Genomic DNA, 15,032 nt, shown 5'->3' with positions numbered 1-15,032 from the left:
TAGAAAAATCATTGACTGCAGACATACCAGCTAAGATAGCCTGATATCCATTCATTTCCTCAAGGTTATAACTTGTGATTGGAAAGTTCTTATCCACCTGCTGTCAAAATGTGGAATAAATAATGACCTAAAAATAACAGTAGGTTTCTATGTTCCTATTTAACTTTCTGCTTTCTACTATATGCAAACGTTTCATGATAATCTTGACTTGGGGTTAAGTTAGAACTATGATTATAATTGTAATGGGGATGGGTTTCTGACTTCTGTTATCTGAGGGACTGCCATAGGTTCATAGCTATTCAGGTTTAACCCACACCCATTGTGTTGTCACAATGACAACAAATAATGTCAGAAATAATTCTCCCTGGTTGATATTTAGTCAGAGATGAGCTGATTTACTGTGTTCTGCAATGTAGTAAAAGGCATACTCAGCCCCTGAAGCTAGAATTTGGGAACACTTGTGAGTAAGCTGGGTTCTGCCTAAGAGCTTACAGGTATGTAGCAGATGTGACCCACCCAGATCTTTTCTAGATCAATGCACCCATCCCTTGGCGCTACTGTTGGTTTCTAGTGGCTCATAGAAGCACCCTCATCTAGAAATTTGCCAGTCAGCCAAGGAGAGCCCCTGGGAGGAATGTTTCCACCACCACCAGAGTAGTCTGCGCCTAATGACCCATTCTATGCGTAGCATCCTTGCAGGACAGTCGTGTGGTACCAATTCTTCCTCCAGAGCTCCCCCTGGACTCTGACTGATGGGAGCGAGCAGTAACCACACTTCTGTTTAACTTCTTTCCCCTGCACTTTCTGCTTTCTTCATATCCTTGAAGATGTGTCCTGAAAGCACTCCCTTAAAGGATCTCAGTACAGACTCCAGTTTTAAAGAACCCAATGCATTTTTGGGACGTCTGGGTGGCTCAGCGGTTGAGCGGCTGTCTTTGGCTCAGGACGTGATCCCGGATTTCTGGGATCAAGTCCCACATCGGGCTCCTGCTTGGAGCCTGTTTCTCCTCCTTCTGCCTATGTCTCTGCTTCTCTCTTCTCTCATGAATAAATATATAAAATATTTAAAGAAAAAAAAGAACCCAATGCATTTTTTAAAGACAGAATTGAAGACTTTTTTCTTTTTAATACCAAGGGTAAAAAAAGTGGACAACTTTTAGCCCTTTCATCAAACAAATCTGAGGGATATTAATGCTGTTTAACTTTGGTTTTTCAACAGATTACACCATTAGGAATCTAAAATAGACAAATTCTGTTCTTCTTTCCTAATGCAATGCTTTTCTTTCTTTTTTGTTTGACCTTCATTGTTGACACACGTTTTTCCTACTTCTGATTACCCTGCACATATAGATATGGAGGAAAGTGTCAATAGTTTGTAGACCACCACGTCAGCTAATTAAAGGAGGCACCTGGATAGTTTTGTTTGCTCCTCCAGATTCACTCTCCACTCCTCTCCACTCTGCTCTAAGCCCCAAAACTAACCTCTAGTAACTACACCAACAGGTTTCCTTGTCCTCTGGTTTCCAGTCCAGCCAATGGAAGATATGTGCCAAGAAATTTCAAGATTAGTGGAGAATGAGGCAAGAACTTTTATTACACTAGTAACCTTCTCCTGCGTCATCACAAATCAGCTCTGACACTCTACTTAAGGCCACAATTTCTACTGAGCGAATGTTTCCACCTGGTTACTCTATGTTCTAGTAACTATTTCCCATGCAGCCCCTCAGAATTCCTGCTTTCACTGGCTCCAAGGTACTACACTATCCTTTGTTGTGCTACTACACGTACTCCTGCCCGCATCACTATACATAATCTCTCCATTAAACTCTTTTCGACAGTGCATTAGAGTATGTTGTTTCCTGCTTGGACACTGGGTAAAACAATAGGATATCCTAAGTTGTTTAATATTAGAACTGAAGATATTTCTTACTTGGAAAAAATGCAATCTGGTAAAAATATTTAAGTAATTCTTATGGTATCCTATTACTCAGCAACTCCTATACTCATTTTTACCCATTGATTTTTGGTTATAGTCATTCAATCATTCCTTTATTCACTTACTCTGAAACCAGTTATTAATTACAGCTCTGATTGATAGGTGAGCTATAGCAACCATACACGGTATAGGACGATAGTCTCATACAGTGCATCATAAATATCTCCCTGTGAACAATTTCCAGGTTACCTTTGAATAGTAATTGTAGGTGAACAAAAATATTAGAGTGGAAGGAAAACACTCTGCCCTCCGATTGGGACTGAAAGGAGAAAACCTATGTAATAAAGGAGTAAAAGTGACTTTTAGAACCAGTTCTCTTAAATCTGTGCCCTAGAAGATATCCGGTAGCTAAGTGATTGGTCTAGACACTCTGCTGATAATTGGGGTGCAAAAACTGTGAGAACAACTTGGCAGGCTGTCCTACCTATGGGGCACATCATCCCACAAGACTAAACAGTCACTCTAGGAAAAATCAGTCAAACTGCTTGATATTCTCAAGACTAAAAAAACCAATTGTGTGACTGAATTTTTCATCTTTCAACGCAGTCATTGTAGAGAGAATCTGAATTTTGCAGATGATTGCTTTTAGAATAACACTGATGTTTAATCTCCAAGTTGTTCTTTCTGCTATAGACAGCCTGAACCAGAGGAAATAAATGCTGTAGAAAGAGAGGGAAAAAAGAAAAAGATTCTTCAGGACAAGAGTCTGGTTTAGAGTACCACTTACAAAATATCTCTAAACTTTACCTCACTTTCTAGACTGCTGAATCATAACTCAATATTTTCTCCAAAAAAATGTATTTCCTCAAATTAAGAGAGCTGAGAAAATGCTAATCTAATCAATAAAAGTATTGAGTTTAACCAAAGAAGCAAGGGCGCCCTAACCCTCAACCACCATTCCCTGATCCAGTTCCTGACACTTCTGTTGTGTCATATAGATTGTTGAATGACTAAAAAAAAAAGAGAAGATATTTGTAGGTGGTGATAATCCCATCTAAGACAATGAAGAGACATTTGATAAAGATATTGACTAGTGTAGCAAAGTGTTTAGGAGTTGGCCGATCCATATAATGTAAATTTACTTGAACTCACATTATATGAAGATCTGTAAGCCCATGTTGAAATATAAAGATTTTCTGATATTTTGGTGAAATACAGTCTTATTTCTAGCATATGCTCATAGTCATCACTCCTGCCATATGCATCCTACAACACGATGGGGAATGGGAAGCCTTATCTGCTTTAGATACAAAATTATCTTCTAGAAGAGTGGGGCTGATGAACAGTCCTTGGCAAAACATCCAAAAGTGGGATACTGTTGGTTGGTCGATCTCTGTTAAAAACAAGGGTTCCCTCAGAGGGTAAGAAATCTGAGAGTAAAGTAGATTTTCAACACAGGGACTCAGTGCCTTGGGAGCTGGATGGTATGTCATTTATTTTCACATTCCCAAACCTAGGTCAGTGTTTGGTATCTGGTAGACATGGTGTATGATGAACACTAGTTGCAAATATTTGTGAAGTGAATCTGTGTATTTTGAGCTTACCAAAAAGTAACATTTACTACACCTGTCTAGAGGATGAAGGTGTTAAAACAATAAGTGGCCCCATTTGGCAGGTAACATGTTTTATGTGAACAATTTGACATGAAGTAACTGTGAGAGATAAACATAATAAGTATGATGTATTTATCTTCCTAGAAAACAAATAGGTTCCATTTATATTTAAGCTTAAAGGTTTGGTTCTTTATGTATAATCCTCAATGGTCATCTGGGTAGATTTGAATTTAGAATACATTAAATAAGAGAAATATCACATCTTCATTTCCTTAAATCAACTTATTTCAATTGTGACCATACTGTTGGAATTCCCACATATGCTTAGCCCCATCCTCCAACCTCTCCACCCCCGTGTGTGTCCAAGCGCGCGCGTGCACACACACACACACACACACACACTCATGGATAAAGCATTGGTTAGGATAAAATAAAGTTACAGTTTTTGGAAAGGTCCTTTTAAGACCCTTCAATTTTCACTCTAGTTCTGAGAATACTTATGTTCTCCTTGCATCCTGTAACATGGCCCCTGGGTCACATTTAGGGCCTGGGGATTTGGGCAAGTCTAGGAACACAGAGCCATTCTTTCTGAGGACTCCTAATTCTCTCTGGTGCTGCCAGATGGCTCAACTCCACAGCACAAACAGCTTGCAAAATCTCTCCTCCATTCCTCACCAACTGGAGGACTCCACCTCCTCTAAAGGGCTGAGGCTTGTATATAAAACAAAAAAGAAGCCTTGGATTTAAGATCGCTTATATTTTCTGCCAGGCTCACATCCATGCAGCAAGGAATTTTTGAAGCTTGAATTCTGCCTTGAAATAGAGCAAGGAAAAAGCAGAGGAGCAGAGGTAGAACAAATATAATGTCTTAAACTGTCTGCTGCAAGACAAAATCCAAGTGCTTTTGGTGAAATTCCAAGGTTGGGGGGGCAGTGTATAAATGGGTATCTGTAATGCTCAAATAGGCTAAAAATACAGGTCATGAAAGAGGAATTTTAAAACCCTATTTTAGGACTTGTTTATTGGTTAATCATTATGATTTTGAAAGAATCACTTTAATTCCATATTTCCATTCATCTCATCTGGAATTCTAGTAGACTATCGAGTGGTGGATGTGAGGGGGGATTGCATCCACTGTCATTTGTGAGGGGATATTTGTGTGTGTTTCCTTATAAACTCTTACCTTGCAGTATAATTTATCTCCTGGAAGCTTAGCTGCTTTAAGAAATAAATTTAGAACTCAGGTGGAATGTCTGTTAAATAAAACCATAGAAAGCCTGGAAAAAAACTTTTTCTAATATTGGAATCTACCTCTAATTGGTACAATTTAACACCTACAATGTTATTTTGAGCTTGACCCAACCTCTCTATACATATTTTTCATATATGGCATATTTTATCAAATATTTTATTTTAAATACAATGAAAACTTTATTTGTGAAAAAATATATGAATTCTGTTTTTTTTCTAACTGAAATATGGTATAAAGCAATTTTTAAACTAATATAAAATTCTTTATTCTTTTTTATAATATCACTGAAATTACTCTTTGCCTAAGAAAGAAAAAAGGAATATCTGCAGTAAGTAGTAAGAAATGATGAGTGGATAGATGAGTTTTCTATGAGGAAAGAGTAATAAATATTCAAGACCCATAGGCATATCACTTGAGCTATGTTCTATGAGTTTGTGTGAAGTATAGTTTCTTAAAATGTTGACCGCCTCCAATTTCTTGAGAAAAAAGGCCCAAGTTATATAGTCACTAAACAATTAGACACCTGCTTTCAAGGACAATTACACATATAGTGTGTTCGCACATGTTTACCAATTGTTTCCAAAATGTTTTAGAACCCAAACACACTCTGGGAATTACACTACTCTCAAATATGTCAAGGGTTCTATAGTTCCTAGTAATAACCTGGATCAGAAGCCATATTGCATCCCCAATGGGCTCAACATCTGTTCTGAATATATAGTTACTGGTGAACACTGTAAGAATTGAGAATCTAATCTAGAAGGACCAGATCAACTTAACTTGTATTTGAATGATCCTCATGCTTCATGTGATCTGTATTTAAAGATTTTGCTTATTTATTCTTATTTATTCACTTATTTGAGAGAGAGAGAATCTGAAGCTGACTCCACACTAAGCACAGAGTCTGATGTGGGGCTCGATCTCACAACCACGAGATCATGACCTGAGCTGAAACCAAGAGTTAGACACTTAACCAAGTGAGCCACCTAGGTGTCCAGTAATGCAATCTGAATGTAAACATTTTGCTGAATCTTTATACTTTTGCCTTGAAATGCCTGTCTACTGTTAAAAAGAAAAGGCAAGGGAGAATTACTATTATTGTCGTTGTTGTTATTATTATTGTTATCATTATTTTATTTGGCTAAAGATACAGTTTGATAAAAAGTAAGAAGCCTTCTCACCTGTGAAAGGTCTCAAATGTAGGCTCTTTCCTTGGTTCTATAAACTTTAGTACTGCTTCTGAAATGGACTCTTAACCTGTTAGGACAAATCTATTGTACTACATGACTTATAAGAGTGTTGATTGTTTTCAGGGCTTATGTTTGTCTGGCATATATGGCTACTAAAGTACTAAAATCCTTGGGTTACCTTAGAATTATCCTAGAACTCCTTCCCCCACCATCTCTGGTTCCTCTGAACTCCCCATGATCTGGCAAATACTCCAGATCTACAACTGTGTTTATTCTGATTATTAGGCATTCCATCTAGTTGTTAAATATTTTTCGTAATGGGACACCTGGGTGGCTCAGTGGTTGAGTGTCTGCCTTTGGCCCAGGGCGTGATCCCAGGATCGAGTCCCACATCAGGCTCCTTGCAGGGAGCCTGCTTTTCCCTCTGCCTGTGTCTCTGCCTCTCTCTCCCTCTGTCTCTCATGAATAAATAAATAAAAATCTTAAAAAAATTAATCATTTTTCATAGTACCTAAATTCTCTTAATTATTCTTCCTTTTCTATGCTTGGCAATAGGAAGCTAGATTTAATGGTAAGGTTACCAGAATATTCTTCGCTTAGTGAGCTGTTTTCCATTATGGAGTAAACCATTTAATTCAAGCAGTGCATTAATTTGGAGACCTTACTAACATTATCAGCAGGGCAAGAAGGATTGAAAATTAGATACCCCGTGGCCCTCTACCCCTAGGTTCTCATAATGACCCATGGAGCTGGCTCTGATGCTTTGTTATGCAATGTGTATGTCTTTTTCCCCATCCCACTCCTCCCCACCCCACACATATATTTCGCGCTCAAAATGGTTTTTGTCATTCAACTTGCCCTACCTGGGACATCTGATGTTCACCTACACAAGTTTCTCCAGCATTTTTACTTACTCCCTCCATAGAGTCCTATGCTCTCATCCTCAGAATGCTGCTTCTGGCATTCAGAGGAATCAATTAGCTAAATGTCACTCCTTTGTGATCATTACTACTACCTTGGGAAGGAGAGACTTGTACTCAGTAAACTGTGTCTTAACTGTGACTTTCTGGAAGCAGGGTCCTCACCCATCCTTAGTTAGCCAACAAAAGTACACTCTCAGTCAGTGAGTCCTACAGACTTGGAGAAGCATGATGAGTCATAAGAGGCTGGCTGAATCTTGTGGGGCCACCATTACTCATGTCTCCTTCCCATCTGTGCAGTCCTTTCCAGGAGAATGAGCATTTTCCAAAATTGTATTTATATAGCTCGAGTGAAGCAGAGGTTTTTACACCATTATTTAGCAAGTTAAGAGACTATTCACATTGCCTGCCTGCATGGGGCAAACAAGAAAGAATAAATCAGTCTGCTTTAATTTTTCAGAATGGCTGGATTGAGTCCCAGATCATCAAGTTGTTATGGCACCTTCATTCTGCTTTGGCTCTGGAGTCACTGCTGGGTAATATTCTCTAACCCAATTACACTCGCCCTTCTCTCAAGTCCTCTTGTGTTCAATAAGGAAAAACATTACTCAATGGTATATTACTCTTAAAAAAGGTTTCAAACATCATGAATATTAGACCCTATTTCTTTTAGTACAACCCATCAGCCACATCTCACTGGTTGATACTTCGTACCTAAAATATTTAAAATCTACTCACTATTTGCTCAGTCTAATTCATCTAAAAACCCATCATGCCAAACAAAAATTTATCTCAGCTTACAGGTTCTTTTTTTAATGTGTGTGGAAGAGTCCTAAAATTCTTCCTCTGTCTATATTCTGCAAGGGTATTTATGTGTTACACTTCTCTTAATCTGATATTTATAAAAAAAAATCAGATTATACAGGTTTGCTAAAAATGACCCAAAGCACTTGAAGGAGAAACAGTAGCCAAGAGGGTGGAGGTGGAAATGGCAAACATGTTGCTGGTTTTCAGAAATATCAAGACCATCTGCTATGTCAACAACATTTCTGCCACAGTCAAAACCAGTTGAAACCAGCTGGTTGAGAATAAAGGCTCTGCAGGATGGCAGCCCCTGAGATGAGAGAAGATGGCAAAGCTTGTTTTGGAAGAGGTTTGACAATTAAGGGGAGAGAGCCAGTGGGGAGCTGCAGGCCACAAGGTCCATGTTTGCAAATAAAGCATAAATCATACCACTGATGAGGGCTGCTTTGTCCTGGACAGGTCTCAAGAATGCATTAGTCATACATATGGCATTTATAGAAGTGAGCCACTAAATTAGTCATTTGAACTCCATGTCCATACCTTGACTAGAAATGTTATGGAGCATTAATATATCTGATTCTCTACTCTTCTTCTTATAGTTGTCCTGGGAGAGCAAGAGAAAGCAATACAAGGAAGCTAGACATGGTGGGATGGGGGTATATCTTAAGAATATTCTGGCCGAGGGCACATTAGCCTACATGAACAAGTAGGGAGTCAGATGACTTGCTAGAGGGAGTAGAGAGGGCTCTCCCAGTAAAACATTCCTCTAAGTTGTGTTTACTCAGAAAACAAGTCATTCTTGTCACCATTTTTTTTTCTTCCTGGCCCTAAATATCCATCTACACCAAAAGCTCATGATCTGGGTTAATCTAATGGCCTTATAAAGAATGTCATCATCATTTCAAGGCAGACAGAATATAATTTGATAAAAAGTATAATAATGGCCTGCAGTAGATCAAATGTATCCTTAAGGCCTGATAATTTGAGTGGAAAAAAATGTGATTCAATTGTACTTAGGTCTCAACCCTGTGGAATGCTAGAATTGGTATGACCTTGCCACTAATAGGTCCAATCTTTTACATTATAATAGTAGTTCCTTTAGCCTCTCTCAAACTTCTATAAATATAATAATTAAGAATATGTTGTGAAACCTGTGTGTGTTTCTGCACGTGTGTGCCTCTGACTTTAAACCCAATTATTGACCAGTACTGTTCTGTTGTACTGTACTACGACAATAGTTTTTCAAGAAAATAAGCAAGTGATAAAACTATTTTAATACATGCTGGATACTCTCCTAAAAAGTAAAATAACTCCTATGTAAAGACAGAATAATCTACCCTCCCAATTTGACTTTCTATAGGTAATCCTCAGAATCACTGCAGTCGCTGGTTCCCAAGACAGTTCTCTTGAATAATCCATAAGATCACCTGTATCTCACTGTAGTCCAAATGTGAATCTTGCAGAGATTTTTTTTTTCATGGCAGTTCATAAACATACCATTTCCTTTCTAGCCAGATGTGTCACTAACAAAGCATTCACAGCCAACATTTTTGAGGTGGCTATCAAGGCTAAATTCTGTTTCTCCATACTAGACATATTTGTGAGGATACTTACAAAAGTAACTACTCAAATTCATTAAGTACAGCTATAAATCTTCTTCCTGAAATGGTGATTCTGCTAGTCTCTTCAAGTCTCTGTGGTAAGCACAGTGCTAACTATGCTAACTAGATGAGTTTAGCCTGCAGGTAGGCTGCTACTGAGAGACATCACAGTCTGGTGGACAAAGTGAACATAATTCACTCCCTCATTCTGCTCTAAGGTCCCAAGCGACCTTGACCAAGTCACCTGGCCTTTTCTTTGTATTTCGGAGTTTCTTTTTACAACAATGGAAAAATGTGTGCATCTTTTCTCTTTGTAGGGATCATTCTAATCACCTTAATTTCTTCCTATTTTTATACATTCTCTTTATTTTTTTTTACTTACTACCCCTTATGATGTGACCATCCACCATTCCTGGGTAACTGTGTAATTATATCAGAGAGTCAGAGGAAATATTTTTTTGGACTGGAAGATAACTTAGAATGATAAGGGAACTAACTGTAAAGGCCTGTAATTCTCTTTCATTTCTCATTCTTCACTGAAAATTTATCCACCATGAGCTGTATTTTCTTTCTTTTTTAAAATATTTTATCTATTTATGAGACACAGAGAGAGAGAGAGGCAGAGACACAAGCAGAGGGAGAAGCAGGCTCCATGCAGGGAGCCCGACGTGGGACTCAATCCCAGATCTCCAGGATCGCACCCTGGGCTGAAGGCAGTGCTAAACCACTGGGCCACTGGGGCTGCCCTATTTTCTTTCTTTTTAAGATTTATTTATTTGAGAGAAAAAAAAAAAAAAAGAAAGAATGTGCATGAGCAGGGGGAAGAGGAGAGAGTGGTGGGCTGGGGTGGGGGGAGAATCTTAAGCAGACTCCCCAGTGAGCTCAAAGCCTGACATGGAGCTTGATCCCAGGATCCTGAGGTCACGATGTGAGTCAAAATTGAACTGATGCTCAAGCAATTGAGCCACCCGGGTGCCCCTGAACTGTGTTTTCTTAATTGCCTCATTTCTTTCATATCTGCTCCGTGCCCTTCCCCAGTCTTCTTTTATATAGTCCTCATTGTCTTAACATTATATAGTCCAACAGTCTTAACATTCCAAACTTCCTAAATAAAGGAAAGCGCCCCATATTACTGAGTTCTGGTACATGGCAGATGCTTTATTCATCCAGCAAGCACATAATCAACAAAAAAGGGAAAGGACTGTCAGACAAAAACAGGACAATATTGGGAGAGTATCAAAGAGATAAGTTTTGACTCAACATAAATGTTTTTTTTTCCCCACACAGACTTGTTCGGGAGACATGGGAGGAGACTATTGCACTACTAGAAGAAAAAAAAGAAGGGAATTCTGATCACTACCATCAGCTGTGTGTATCTACCCCAGATACACAGTCTGGGTAGCAGAATCAATGGGCTGTCCAGTGAATTTTCAGAATGGGTCTGATAGAAGCAAGAAGTAATACTGGTGGGTCCAGTTCAGTAATTGGGAAGGAGATTTGACAAGGCAGGCTATGATATGAAGTCAGATTTTAGGGTTTCAGAACATTATCCCATCCTTAGCAGTCCCCTAACCAGTGGTAGAGAGGCACCACTATCACCGCCATTCTCGGTAAAAGGGACTGCCTAGAAATGGACACAGCATTAGCCCTAACATACCTGGGCTGTGGCAATGTCCTAGTTTTAGAAAGAACCTGAGCACTATTACCATCCAGACTATTGATGGAGAAAAAAGGAAAAACAGCCCTTGATATCCAGAAGGTGGCCTTGCACGAACGGCTAAAACATGTTATTCTCCCATTGGATATAAACAATCTCAGGAATACCAACGTCAGACAGGTTACTCAGAGACCATAATAAAGTAAGACAAACAACTCTACTTCATAATGTTGTGTAGGCACGGATAAAACCAAGGTCGCCATATCACCCATAAAACACCAAACACTCCATCTCTTGGAACAAATAGGTGTCTGCTACTTCTTTCCTAGACTGCCCTCTCTAGAGATAAGACATTGATCGCCAATCATTGACCCTGCTTTTTTTTTTTTCTTTTGCCCCTGCTTTTTTTAAAAATATTTTATTTATTCATTAGAGAGAGAGAGAGGGAGAAGCAGGCTCCATGCAGGAGCCCAATATGGGACTCGATCCCAGAACTCCAGGATCACGCCCTGGGCCAAAGGCAGGTGCTAAACCATTGAGCCACCCAGGGATCCCCAGAGAATCCAGTTCTAAGGAATGGGCCAACATTCAGCAGATGAGCACTTATTAAAACTACAAGTTAGGAGCTACTGAGCAGCTGAGGCTTGTCCCAAGGCTTAGGGTTTGGAACTAGTTCTTACCACAATCTAATTCCAAACCACACCAGAAAGTAGGGCTGATGTCACATTTCAACTGAAAGTGAGCTCCTTACAGTGACATGTAACACCTGCAGTAGGGAATTAGAGAAAAGCAATAAGGAGAGAAGGAAGCACTAATTAGTGCACTGAGCTTTTTTATAATACTGTTATTAAAGCTCTGAAATATTATAAACAAAGATCTTTGTGATCAGAATTGTTAAATCTGCCAATCATCCAGAGACACACTATTAAAGAAAACTAAAAATAATAATAATATTGTTGCTAGAATATAGGAAAAACTTAAGGAAGTCTAGCTTTGAGGCCACTTACACCATAACCTTTTGAGTTTATTCTCTCTCTCTCTCTCTCTCTCTCTCTCTCTCACACACACACACACACACACACACACACCCCTTAGCAATATATTTTTTATGTTTTTCTTTTTTCAGGCCTTGTATACTTTTCCCAAGGCAGATGTTCCAACTTGTTTTATTCTTTGCTTAAAGCAGTGGTTCTCAAATTTGACTACACATTAAAATTCCTAGGGGAGCATTAAAAAAAGTTCAGTGTCCAGAACATACCCCAGATCAGCTGAATTAAAATCTCTGGAGTAAGACTGATAACATTTTTGGGTTTTGTTTTCTTCCTTTTTTAAGATTTTATTTATTTATTTGAGAGACAGTGAGCAAGAAAGAGAAAGAGCACAAGTCAGGGGAATGGCAGAGGGAGAGGGAGAATCAGATTCCCTAAGCAGGGAGCCTGATGCAGGGCTCCATCCCAGGACCCTGGGATAATGTCCTGCACTGAAGGCAGAAGTTTAACCAACTGAGCCACCTAGGTGCCCCTTTTGTCTTCTTCCTTATGTGCAGGTGACTCCAATATACAAACAAAATAGAGACCCATCTGGCTTAGAATTTCTTCCTTAGCTTTGACAAGAATCTCATAGTTTAACTGATGAGTTCCTTTCCAAATAACGGGACACACCTTTGGGCTATGTTCCTCTACTTCTTAACCTGCCTATAGATCCCACCTGGGGGCTTTAATCTGAGAGTTCCAGGGTAGGTGCATTCACCTGTATTAATTGATTCTAAGAAATAATGGAAGTTCGAATAAAGAAGTTAAAGCATAATGGAAACTCTTTTACCAGCTGTGCAGGGGTGATATTTAAAATCACTAAGAACAAGTTGATACCAAGCAATCAATATGTGGTAGCAGGGTTTGAGGGTGGGAGGTCGGAGAGATCTTTAACTGGGCTGTCAAATCTTAATTGCTGGATGAAGTGAGGCCCTGAGAATCCCAAGAAGGAGTCTGGGAAGCCAGGGCAGTGAAGGGTCATTTGGGGAACCTGAAACAGTGACCATGAATCAGCAAGGAATTATTTTAATGTCTAACAACTCATGACACTTCTCCTGCCAGTACTACCAGAGTATCAGCCCTTCACAAGCCTGTATCTAGGGTAGCACCTATCATTCTTAGATTGCAATTCTATATTTGCATATGTGCTTTTTGAGAACACATATCACGTGTTCAACAAATGCCTGATGAATAAATGAATGAACATTATCTAATGCAGAGAGCCCTTTTATTCTTTCTCATAATCTGTAAAACTAATTTATTCTTCTAGACCACAACTACCATTTTAGTGTCTTTATAATTATAAAGACTGTGAAGAGTTTCATAATTGCATTTTTTCAGCATTAAGTATACTGTTCACTTACCATGGTGTTAGATATTTCAAAGAACAGAAGTGTTAGATATTACAAAGAACAGAAGAAAGAATTACTGAGATTTCTGAGTTCCAGGTGCTACCGACACCTATGGCTCCAGGTTAGACCCTGGTGCCATTTCATCTCATGGTGCTACCAGGCACCTAGAGGAAGCATCTACAATGATAGCACTGCAGGTCCCATGGCTGGCTATTGGGGAAGGTCATTTTGGCACATGAAGACTTTTCCATTATCCTGTTCCTCATAAATAACTTCCTATTCATAGGCACAAGAAATGAAATTTCCTGATCCATATCAAACTATATGTTCCTTGATGTATATTATTTTAAAGGAGGACTCTTGGTCCAATTACTTAAAATTACAGTAGAAACTAAGTTCAAAACATTTAACTGTCCTAAATCCAGTGTGTCACTATTCACATTATTTTTCATGTTTCCTTCTCGAAGAAAATTAAACCACACACCATCAGTAGGTAATAAAGCAGAAAGTAAAACTATATTTGATTCCCTAGAGGGAGCCCACAGTGGAAAATGAGCAAATATTTTAGCATTTTGAAAGTCTTAAAGTGTTTATTGATTCCAAAAGTGTCCCAATTTTAAGGAATCTGGACAAATAAATTTATTTATATTTGTAAATATATGTGTATATATTTGATTTGGTTTAAATATTTATATTCCCACAATGATTCAATAGGATACATGCAATTAATCAGTCTTTAGAATTAATAATGATTATGCTTGTTATCATGAAATATCCACCCAAAGGTGCTCTCATAGGCATACAGTGTAAGAAACAAGTGTGTCCCTTTGACTAGGACTCTAAGGACTACCGTCTTGGTCTTTCTCTAAATGGTTCCTCCATAAATAGAGTAACTATCTTAATTTTTGGTACAGTACACCATTTGAGCCCTGCTACTTTAATGCCGATCTGGCTATGGGTTTTCTCCTCTCTTTCTCTTAGAATGTTTCTTTGCTACAGTGTCATTAATAATTTTCACAATTAGTTAATATTTAATACAGCATCATGAAGATAAATATTGGTAGATTCTATTAATGACAAAAATAGATTATTCAATTTTCCACTATACAAGAAAAACCTATGTTCATGTTGGTATCAGAAAACAGATTGAATGGCCATAATTTAATCATATCACTACAGAGCATTATGGTATATAGCTTTTATTATTCAGGGACTTAATTTGATGGTTGGTGTTCTTTACATTAAATGCCTGCATAATATTAGGTTTTACTCCAGTTATTTGAATACACACCCAATGGAAGGTTAACATCCTATTAAGGTCCACCTTCTGAAAATAAGCTGTGAGTTTAAAACCTTTTAATATATTCCCTATTTGGTATCTCTTTGCTTTTGATTTTTATGAACATGTGTTTCTATAGAGATGGCTGGATGAATTTGCAGCTGGAATAATGCATAAGCAGGAAAATATGCTTGGAACTCCTATGAAGAGATGAAGCTTTGAATAAAAGGCTCAGCTAACACCAAATTAGGTGAAGTTGAGAAATACTAACTCACAGAAGGCGAACTGGCTCCATGTAGAAGGAGAAAAACATTTATGTAAAAAGGATGGGAGTAAACTTAAGCTGAGCCCTGGCCAGCCCCATTCTTGAAAGGGTCTGAACTGAGGAACAGGGATG

The 15,032-nt window shown here is 38.5% G+C and overlaps 2 long non-coding RNA genes across 10 annotated transcripts in view; one reads left to right on the top strand and one right to left on the bottom strand.

The window, feature by feature from the left end:
* LOC140621525 (uncharacterized) overlaps positions 1 to 15,032 on the bottom strand; it is a 461,525-nt gene that overhangs the window by 253,126 nt on the left and 193,367 nt on the right. The window lies entirely within an intron of this gene.
* Positions 385 to 14,701, top strand: LOC140621521 (uncharacterized). The gene is made up of 3 exons (XR_012021259.1): positions 385 to 494; positions 1,504 to 1,752; positions 10,604 to 14,701. It is a non-coding gene; the product is annotated as an uncharacterized lncRNA (long non-coding RNA).

The sequence above is a fragment of the Canis lupus genome, chromosome 30 (assembly GCF_048164855.1).
Source record: "Canis lupus baileyi chromosome 30, mCanLup2.hap1, whole genome shotgun sequence".
In the NCBI taxonomy this organism is placed as follows: Eukaryota; Metazoa; Chordata; class Mammalia; order Carnivora; family Canidae; genus Canis; species Canis lupus.
Note: the sequence above shows the minus strand (reverse complement) of the source record. Positions and strands in the feature narration are given on the sequence as shown.